An 8,563-nucleotide genomic window follows, 5' to 3' on the forward strand; every position below is an offset into this window, starting at 1 on the left:
AGCTGGCCTGTCCGACCGGCCGGCCCAGCCATTCGACTGGCCCGTTCGATCGACTGGCCCAGCCGTTTGGCTGGCCCGTCCGTACGGAAGCCTTTCGATCCTCGTTTTTGGTGCGTTGCGATAGTTTGGGCCACATTTTCATATATTTTTATCATTATTTATTTATTATAATTAATCACAAAAGGTCGTATATACGTATCTATATATCCAACATTTGGTGCGATGATCGAGTTACGCGTGCCTTCGAGTGCGTTCTTCGACGTGATGTGCCACAATGATTATAGGGGTACTACTTTGCCCGTATTGCCATCATCGTCACGATGGCTGGAGACATGGTACTCTCCCGATAGTCTTTGTTAGCGTTGCTTGATTACGTTTTGACACCTCACGGGTATCGAGGAGGGTAGATTGGGCCCTCACTCAACATCATCGTGAGTGTTATAATTTATGAAAATAGATTTGTAATAGCGATAGATTATGCGTAATTATTCGATTATACTTCGATTTAGTGATATATCTGATATAGTTACATTATGATCCGAATCTCTGGTGCTAGGCGTAACAAGTGTATCGAGTAGTAACAACGCACGAAGGTGCGGGTTGTTACACAGTATGAGTGGTTCTTTTTCGAACGGCGCGGTCAGAGTAGGGAGCTTTATCAAACATTCTTTCATCTGCTGAAATGCGGTTTCTGCTTCGGGTGTCCACTTGAACTCTTGTTTCTTTACGCAATTGCGCTGGGTGCTGATAAAAGGATATGACTTTGCAACTTGGTTTGATAGAAAACGGTTAAGCGCGGCTAGACGGACAGCCAATCGTTGCATTTCTTTTATTGTTCGAGGCGACGGCATCCGCTCTATGGCTTGAACTTTCTCTGGATTAACCTTAAAGCCGCCATTTGTGACTATGAAGCCCAAGAATTTCCCTTCTTCCATATCAAAAGGACATTTGGCAGGATTCAATTTCATGTTCACACTTCTCAATGAGTTGAATGTTTTCTCAATGTCCTTTAACATTTGGTCCCCCTCGGGATTCTTGATTACCAGATCATCGATGTAATCCTTGATGTGTTTTCCAATATCTTCAGCGAAGATTTTATCCATCAGGCGTTGGTATGTTGCGCCGGCATTTTTGAGGCCGAACGGCATCTTTGTATAGCAGAAAATCCCGAGGTCTATTTGAAAAGCTGTCTTGTCTTCATCCTCAGGCTTCATTTAAACCTGATGATACCCCTTGTAACAATCTAAGAAGCATTTCCATCTGTATGGTGCGAGAGAGTCTATCTTTTTGTCAATCTCGGGCAAAGAGTAGCAGTCTTTAGGGCATGCCTTGTTGAGATCGGTATAATCGACACACATTCTCCATCCTACGTTTGACTTCTCCACCATTACGGGGTTTGCCACCCAACTCTGATAGCGCACCTCTTTTAAGATTCCCGCTTTTAACAACTCACAGACTTGCTCGTTCATTGCTTTGGTCTTATCCGCCCCTAAACTGCGCCTTCTTTGTACTTTTGGTTCAACGGAGGGATAAGTGTTCAGACAGTGCTCGGTGACGTCGCGCGGGAAACCGGTCATGTCTGCCGGAGTCCAGGCGAAAATGTCCATATTCCTGAACAAGAGTTGTTTGAGGTGCTTCTGATGTTCGGTGAGATCGCGTGGCCTATCGTCACCTTTTGCTCTGGGTATTTGTGATTTAAAACCCACTTTTCTGGCTCAGTCGCTGAAACCTTTGCCGCTTTGGTCAGGCGCACATCATCTGCAGACATTACTTCCTTCTTTGCATATATAATTGCCACCCCCGTCTCAGTTGGGAACCCGATCGCTGAGTGGGGCGTGGAAGTTACCATGCTTAGCTCTCCCTGGGTCTCTCTCCCGATCAAAACATCATGCCTCGATTTGATAGGCATCACCATGAAGTTAACAGTTGTGGTTCTTGAATGCATCCCGTCAGACAGCATGACGGGGAAGCTGATTTGGCCTAGTGGGAAGACCATTTCGTTGTAGAATCTTGACAGAGGATAATCGACTGGCTCGAGTCTCGCTTTATCTTCATCTCCGAATTGATTAAAGCATTGCTCATAGATGATGTCCGCTGTACTTCCCGGGTCAATGAATACAAATTTTGTCTCGTAATAACCGATAATACCGGCAATGACAATGGGGCGCGTGGCGCGTGGACCCCCGCGAACTACCGGGAAGATAACCTGTTGCTCTTGCCATGCAGGTTCGAATGGCCTCTTGCCTTTATCTCTCGTGCTATATCTTGGTCCGTTGTCCATATGCGTCTCCAAGCGTCTGACCTTTTTGTCTCTTCCATCATCATTGCGCTGAAGCTGGCGTGTTTCTTTGCTAACATTCTTTACCAGGTGACTCAGCTTTCCGCTTTTCAAGGCTTTTTCAATTTCCTGCCTTAAGCTGATACAGTCATCTGTCAGATGACCTGTATCCTTGTGGAAATCACAGTACAGGTTGGGGTCCTGCCCCTTCTTGTTCGTCATAGGCCTGGGAGCCTTAAAATCATGGTTCTTCGTCATGAGCACCTCTTTTGGTGTCTTTATGAGTGGAGTCCAGTATTTTTCTCGATTCTCGTTCCTGACTGCTTTCCGAAAACCAATGCGATCAATAGTGTCTCGCGCGTCTTCTCTGTATCGAGGTCGTTCGTCATAACCACTAGAATGGTTGGCTTTCCATCCAGGGTTTTTGCCTTTGTTGCGCCTGTTGTTATCACGCGAGGTTCCTTTGGAAAATCTATCCTCGGTGTAAGAGTTCTTGTGACCGGCCAATGACTCTTCAGTTTGCGGGACTATCTTCGCAGCTTCCATGAGCTTATCCCATTCCTTGGGCATTCCATCTTTTCCTGTGATAGTCCTGATGAGGCTATCACAGCGAATGGCTTTCTTGAAGTGAGCGCGCATGAGCTGTTCGCTTACACCACCGATTTCCAAACACTCCTTATTAAAGCGAGTGATGATCTTCTAAACCTTCATTCTCTCTGCGCCAAATGTCTGTTACCTCAGCTGTGTCGCGCTGGTAACGTCTTTGCTGACTGAAGTGGTTCACAAACTGTGTTCTGAAATCAACCCACGACTTGATTTTTCCCGGGGGGGGGGGGGGGGCTATCAAACCAGGCACGGGCAGCCCCTGTAAAAGTTTGTATAAACAAATGGCACCACATAGGCATATTCCATCTTCCCATGCAACCAACGCTTGTAAAAACTCTGACGTGATCATCAGGATCAGTCAGCCCATTAAACTTTCCAACTGTTGGAGGCAATTTCTCTCTTGAAAGCAGCGCCAGGGCAATCTTTGGGATGAACTTTGAATGTTCTGCAGCTTCAGCTGGTCGATAGGCGAGGCGGAAGTCTCACTCTGCCTCTTCGCTGTATCCGACGTGCTGCCTTGGCTTGTAGTATTCATGGTTCTTCTGCAAGCGGTTGAAGACTGAGGACCCTTCATCATCTTGCCAAGTTAGATCGTTCGGGTCTGTGTCATCCCACTCATTATTCAAGTTGCGCGCCCCAAGCCGGGTCAGAACTGGGCCTCTTTGGACATTTGACGGATAGTCATAATAGCTTTCTGTCTCTCCCCGTGTGTCGCGCGTATCATGCACGCTCGGCCTTCTCGTGGGGGTAGGTCTATTAGTTCTTCCTTGGATGATTTGCTGTGGAGGTATCTGGCGCGCCCCCTAACTCGGACCTGTGGGTGTAACCAAAGATGGCTCTGCTTGTAAGACTGCTTGTTGTGCGCTCAAAGATTGATACGCAGCATTGATGGTAGGAATTTGCTTGGCGTACCAAGAGGCTGGAGTTTCGCCTTCAGGTAGCCCCAAAAGCGCCGAAATGTTCTGAGGTGGAGCCGGATTTGAAGGTCCAGCACCATTGTTGCCTGGGGTTACCGTCTGAGTGATGCGAGTGATGCTCGCGCGGGGTCCCCCAGTGTTGGTTACTTCGATTTCACCGATTTCTTCTATATGTTGGGCTTGGACGTTTTGATTGTCCTCACCCAACACTGCATTAGAATTTGTTTCAAAACCAAAATCAGGAATGATTCCTTGACCAGCCATGATCGAAGAACAAACAACTTAGAAAAACTCAGAAAAAGAAGATGAGAGATCTGTAGAGAACCGGTGGGCGCCAATGAAGAAACACGGAACTAATTTTAGGGCTGATTAGCTGGGTTTATGTTTCTATCATAAGGGTTAATCTTCTTATCACTTTCTAAGCTCTCTAATGATCCGTTAATCCTGCAAAACAAAACACCATTAGCTCGTTAAGAGGGGAATATGGGGGTTTCCCTCTTAACCAGACTCCGGCGTGAGAATAAGTATCTGCTTTGAGGAGGTTAAAGTGTGTAAAGAGTGAGAGTGGAGGGAATAGAATGGTTTAACCTGTGAATGAAGAGTCCTATTTATAGCCGGAGAGGTGTAAGAGGATGTGGGCTGATGGGCCTTGGGCCGGAAGGCGACAACATAGCGGATATGCTCCTTGTCTCACCGGTGTCGAACGTTAGTGGCTTCTAGAAGTTCTCCGGTGCTGGCGCACCGTGAATGGAGCCACGTGTCACTGTTGTCGGCCTTGTTGTCCCTCTACCATCAGCAGGTAAGTGGAGATCGTGGAGCAGGTGTCTCTGCCCTGTGATTGGTACCACGTAAGCGTCCTTAAGTACTTTTTGTCTCATGCACGTCAGACGATCGTGGAGCACGATTGGACAGAGCCTGGAGGAAGTGGATTGGCTCTTTTCTTCTGCCACTTGTACCTTTCGTACCTTCTGAAGTGGCCCTGCGCCATAGGTCCTGCGCGACCCTTACTGAGCACGTAACTAGCCCGCGCAGGATTATAGGTGCTGAAGACTCTTATCCAGAAAGCTAAGTGTTGAGATTAATGCTCTTTCTTGTTTAGACCTCGCGCGAGGTCAATCAATGCTGGAGTAACCCGCGCGAGGTTGTGATTGAACATCTTGCTGATTAAGGAATATGGTCCTGCGCGCTACCTGGAGGAAGGTCTGCGCGGCTTTTTGGGACCATACCCCTTCAATAAGCGATGTAATTTGTATAGATAGATAATTGTATCAAATCTTATAAACCAAACAAAAAAAATTAAATTAAAAAAAAACAAAATGCCCTTCATTTCTACTTATATATATATATTAAATAAAAATTAATTGAAAAATCTGACCAGATTTTGCTTTTGGATGAAAATGACAACAAAATTGAAACCACATGGAATCATATTCAAAATGTTTGAGTTTCGTACTTGTCACACCCCAACCGATGGCGGAATCATCGGGGCGCGGCACTGAGCGAAACAGATTGTCCAGGAGTTTCCACAACAACTATTATTACAAATTCAGTTAAGTGATACGTCCCATACCGTATCCCAAATAAATAAACAAGTTATCATAGAATACAACTAAACAAATAGTACTGTTTCGACAACTCAAATTTAACTTATTACAAACCAAATGTTTAAAAGTACTGCCCAGAGTCATCAAGACTCGTCCGGACAAGATCTACAGACAACTAATGCCATAGATGCTTGATCGAACAACTCCATCGGCTCCATGGCTATTGTTTATTTGCTTCTAGAGACCCCTAGGTAGGCTACGACCTACAACTGCTAGATGGGCTCTAAAGCTTTATTATTGCCTCGCTTTCCTAGCAAGTAAGCATCCTAATTACCTGTCACATACGTTAAAATAAAGTCAATACATAAAATGTAAAGGTGAGCACACAAGTTTAGTATTAGCATATAGAGTTCGAATAGTTTACGCATAACCAGGCACGTACACAGAGGAAAACGATGCATGTTAATTATCGACATGGGACCATCGGTACCAACGACTGCGGGTTGACCGTCCGAGACGGTTCGCAATACATGATTACCACCGTAATCCATGCAAGTAATTGTCCTTAACAACCCCCGTGTGAACGGGTGCTGAGTCCAAACTATAGTACTATGTTGCTAAGGCAGGTAGATAGCACTCCACGTGTAAACATAATAAACAGCATTCATTTAGTCAAATAGCACATGCAATTTGGTTAGCGTTCAAATAGTTTGTGTCTGATTGTGATTTGATAGGTAACGTATGTAACAACCAAAAGGGCTAAAAGCAAAAGGGGATCGAGTATACTCACAGTGATTGATTGTGGATTGAAGCGAGTGCTGAGAGTAAGATTAGCCTGAATAGTTCGATAGCATAACGATAAGTAACGCGGAAAAGCAAGCAAGCATGAATGGATCGAATAGGCTGGTCGATCGAACGGCAGGTTCGATCTGACGGCCTGTTCGATCGGCTGGTATATCCGATTGGACAGTCCCGTTCGATCGGCCGGTTGGCTCGATCGGCTGAACCATTCGAGTGGATTGTTTCTTCCTCTGGTGTGTTTATGTTAGAGGATTTAAACTTTTGAAGGTTTTGTTGCAGTATTTGAGAACACTGAAGTGTTTCTACCTTTCAAGTCGGTCGATCGAGCGGCTCGCTCGATCGGCTAGCTCACTCGAACGGCTAGCTCACTCGATCGGCTAGGAGTTTCAGGATTGGTCCTCAACTGAATGTCACTCGATCGAATAGCCTGTTCGCTCGGCTGGCATTCCCTACTACGAAAATGATTAAGTGTTGAAGCACAATATCTCATGATCCGAACAGTAATGTTTTCCCATCGAGTGACCCATTCGATTGAACATTACTTCGTCAATACTATACTTCAAAAGTTTGGAAGTGTGGGACCATGTGCTAACTGATCGGCTGGCCCGGTCGATCGGCTGGCATGTCCGATCGGCTGGGCTGTTCGAACAGCCTAGCCGTTCGGCCAGCATTTCTGACCTGGTCGGCCTTTCGTCTAACACTTGGTTGTTTGTTTATTTGTCATTCTTTCAAGGTATCTTGACAACGTGTTGAACTACGATAACCTTCGTTCCTATCTGTTCCCTTGGCTCGAACAGGAATCACCCAAGTCCGGCCGGTGAACGGTTCGGAATGTCGGTTTAGAGTTTAACCCGAAATCGGTGAACCTTATTCATAGAACCCGAATCTTGAACCTTTTAACCGTTTGTATGATTAGTTAGTCGGTTCAAACTCCGTTTCTATCGGTTTGAAAGCATTGAGGTGTAAAAGAGTTGAAAGAAAGTTGGAAATCCTTCTTTCAATCCTTCACTTCATGAAAATGTTTAGATCTATGACGGATCTTAACTTGTTTATGTGGAAACCGGTTAGATCTAAGCTAATCATAGTGGCATGAGGCCAAAACATGATGTTCTTCAAGAACACCATGATGACATCACCCAAGAACACTTAGATCTTGGTGATTTCACGGTTAGAATCCAAGTTTTGAAAGATAGAAAGGTGTAGAATCAAGTAATGATCAAGAACGTACAAGAATTAGAGTGAAAACTTACCGGGATTGAGAGAAATCTGGGAAAAGGTGAAGAAGATAGCTGGTTTGGTCAGAGCTTTCCAAAAATGGAAAGTATGACAATGACAGCCCTATTTATAGGCTTCCAAAAGAGGAAAGTGGCAGCCGATCGGCTGGGAACTCCGATCGAGTGGGCTGCTCGATCGGCTGGCAAGATGCTAGCCGATCGGCTGGCCTGTTCGATCAGGATGCTTCCTGTTCGATCCGCCACGCACTTCGAGTATTTTGCGACGATTTTCGACGTTTCGATTTTGATGGACGATGATACGGATACGATAGAGTTCCTAGTCAAATTACTTTTAATCCCAACTACTACATCTAACATACAATCTTCTATAAGTCACATTTCGATGTCGGTTTCAATTGAGTTCGATTGAGTTCGATTGCTTTTCGAGTTTTGATTCGATTTTCGATTGATTTGCTTGAATACCACACCAAACATAAAGTAAACATGCACAAGTAACACATAAGGCACACACACACTTATAACAATACCACAATTCGCATAATTCGAGTCTCGAGTTCGATTGATTGTTAGATCGGTTTGATTGCTGATTAGGTTAACTTTATCGCATTGTTACTTCCTATCATTCACAGTCGTAGATCGGTTCGCCTTAAAACACATTTGATTACTTCGATTCTTGCTGATTACAACACTTACTCCACATACTACAACTAAAACACAAAATCGACTATCTACAGTCAAAGAAAGTCAAAGTTGACTTGGACTTTGACTTTGACATTGACATTCGAAAACACGGGGTGTTACAGCCTCCCCTTGTTTAGGGAATTTCGTCCCGAAATTAGGCTCGAAGGCTACACGACACCGTGATTTACCAATTTGATGCTTCAGATCTAGTTATTTAAACAACTGCGGGTACTTGGCCTTCATGTCGCTTTCGAGTTCCCAAGTGAACTCCGCGCCTCGTTTGCCTTCCCATCGGACCTTCACGATCGGGATGCGAGAGCGCCTGAGCTGCTTGGTTTGGCGATCCATGATTTCGACAGGCTTTTCCACGAAGTGTAACGTTTCGTTCACCTGAAGATCGTCGAGTGGTACGATTAGATCATGATCAGCAAGGCATTTTCGGAGGTTAGAGACGTGGAAAGTTGGGTGGACGTTACTGAGCTCCTCCGGTAATTAGAGTCT

The sequence above is a fragment of the Helianthus annuus genome, chromosome 17 (assembly GCF_002127325.2).
Source record: "Helianthus annuus cultivar XRQ/B chromosome 17, HanXRQr2.0-SUNRISE, whole genome shotgun sequence".
NCBI lineage: Eukaryota > Viridiplantae > Streptophyta > Magnoliopsida > Asterales > Asteraceae > Helianthus > Helianthus annuus.